At 53.9% G+C, this 2,355-nt stretch overlaps 1 non-coding gene across 1 annotated transcript; it reads right to left on the reverse strand.

The window, feature by feature from the left end:
* Window positions 1-174: 174 nt before the first annotated feature.
* Window positions 175-2,083, reverse strand: LOC124771382. The gene has a single exon (XR_007013395.1). It is a non-coding gene; the product is annotated as a small subunit ribosomal RNA (ribosomal RNA).
* Between the last annotated feature and the right edge of the window lie 272 nt (window positions 2,084-2,355).

Raw genomic sequence — 2,355 nt, forward strand, 5'->3', positions numbered from 1 at the left:
CGCCAGGTGCCGCAGTCCAGCCGCTCCAGCGCTTCAGCGCTCGTACCACACAACATTGCCGCTAGTTTTGAGAGGCACGCGTGGTTCCGCACGCGGCGCACGGCTACGGCGAGCCGTACAGGTAGCGTGTTGCGCGACACGACACGCACATCGAAAGACATGCAGTCTAGTCGGTAATGATCCTTCCGCAGGTTCACCTACGGAAACCTTGTTACGACTTTTACTTCCTCTAAATGATCAAGTTTGGTCATCTTTCCGGTAGCATCGGCAACGACAGAGTCAATGCCGCGTACCAGTCCGAAGACCTCACTAAATCATTCAATCGGTAGTAGCGACGGGCGGTGTGTATAAAGGGCAGGGACGTAATCAACGCGAGCTTATGACTCGCGCTTACTGGGAATTCCTCGTTCATGGGGAACAATTGCAAGCCCCAATCCCTAGCACGAAGGAGGTTCAGCGGGTTACCCCGACCTTTCGGCCTAGGAAGACACGCTGATTCCTTCAGTGTAGCGCGCGTGCGGCCCAGAACATCTAAGGGCATCACAGACCTGTTATTGCTCAATCTCGTGCGGCTAGAAGCCGCCTGTCCCTCTAAGAAGAAAAGTAATCGCTGACAGCACGAAGGATGTCACGCGACTAGTTAGCAGGCTAGAGTCTCGTTCGTTATCGGAATTAACCAGACAAATCGCTCCACCAACTAAGAACGGCCATGCACCACCACCCACCGAATCAAGAAAGAGCTATCAATCTGTCAATCCTTCCGGTGTCCGGGCCTGGTGAGGTTTCCCGTGTTGAGTCAAATTAAGCCGCAGGCTCCACTCCTGGTGGTGCCCTTCCGTCAATTCCTTTAAGTTTCAGCTTTGCAACCATACTTCCCCCGGAACCCAAAAGCTTTGGTTTCCCGGAGGCTGCCCGCCGAGTCATCGGAGGAACTGCGGCGGATCGCTGGCTGGCATCGTTTATGGTTAGAACTAGGGCGGTATCTGATCGCCTTCGAACCTCTAACTTTCGTTCTTGATTAATGAAAACATACTTGGCAAATGCTTTCGCTTCTGTTCGTCTTGCGACGATCCAAGAATTTCACCTCTAACGTCGCAATACGAATGCCCCCGCCTGTCCCTATTAATCATTACCTCGGGTTCCGAAAACCAACAAAATAGAACCGAGGTCCTATTCCATTATTCCATGCACACAGTATTCAGGCGGGCTTGCCTGCTTTAAGCACTCTAATTTGTTCAAAGTAAACGTGCCGGCCCACCGAGACACTCAATAAAGAGCACCCTGGTAGGATTTCAACGGGGTCCGCCTCGGGACGCACGAGCACGCACGGGGCGGTCGCACGCCTTCGGCTCGCCCCACCGGCAGGACGTCCCACGATACATGCCAGTTAAACACCGACGGGCGGTGAACCAACAGCGTGGGACACAAATCCAACTACGAGCTTTTTAACCGCAACAACTTTAATATACGCTATTGGAGCTGGAATTACCGCGGCTGCTGGCACCAGACTTGCCCTCCAATAGATACTCGTTAAAGGATTTAAAGTGTACTCATTCCGATTACGGGGCCTCGGATGAGTCCCGTATCGTTATTTTTCGTCACTACCTCCCCGTGCCGGGAGTGGGTAATTTGCGCGCCTGCTGCCTTCCTTGGATGTGGTAGCCGTTTCTCAGGCTCCCTCTCCGGAATCGAACCCTGATTCCCCGTTACCCGTTACAACCATGGTAGGCGCAGAACCTACCATCGACAGTTGATAAGGCAGACATTTGAAAGATGCGTCGCCGGTACGAGGACCGTGCGATCAGCCCAAAGTTATTCAGAGTCACCAAGGCAAACGGACCGGACGAGCCGACCGATTGGTTTTGATCTAATAAAAGCGTCCCTTCCATCTCTGGTCGGGACTCTGTTTGCATGTATTAGCTCTAGAATTACCACAGTTATCCAAGTAACGTGGGTACGATCTAAGGAACCATAACTGATTTAATGAGCCATTCGCGGTTTCACCTTAATGCGGCTTGTACTGAGACATGCATGGCTTAATCTTTGAGACAAGCATATGACTACTGGCAGGATCAACCAGGGAGCTGCGTCAACTAGAGCTGAGCAGCCGGCCGCCCGGGAGTGTGTCCCGGGGGCCCGCGCGAACACGCAAGCGTCCGCTCAATCATTCTGCAAACAGGAGGAGGCTGAGCTCCCCTGCACAATACACCTCGAAACCCTCTCAGGTCCCGGCGGCGCGCAGCGCCGTCCCAAGTACTTGGTCGGGTTCGAGAGAGGCGCAATCGCCCGGAGTTAGGCGAGTAGACGCTTTCGGTGCGACCACCCGTGCTCCCAACTGAGCTTGCCGCTGCCGAC

The sequence above is a fragment of the Schistocerca piceifrons genome, unplaced genomic scaffold (assembly GCF_021461385.2).
Source record: "Schistocerca piceifrons isolate TAMUIC-IGC-003096 unplaced genomic scaffold, iqSchPice1.1 HiC_scaffold_936, whole genome shotgun sequence".
Classification (NCBI taxonomy): domain Eukaryota; kingdom Metazoa; phylum Arthropoda; class Insecta; order Orthoptera; family Acrididae; genus Schistocerca; species Schistocerca piceifrons.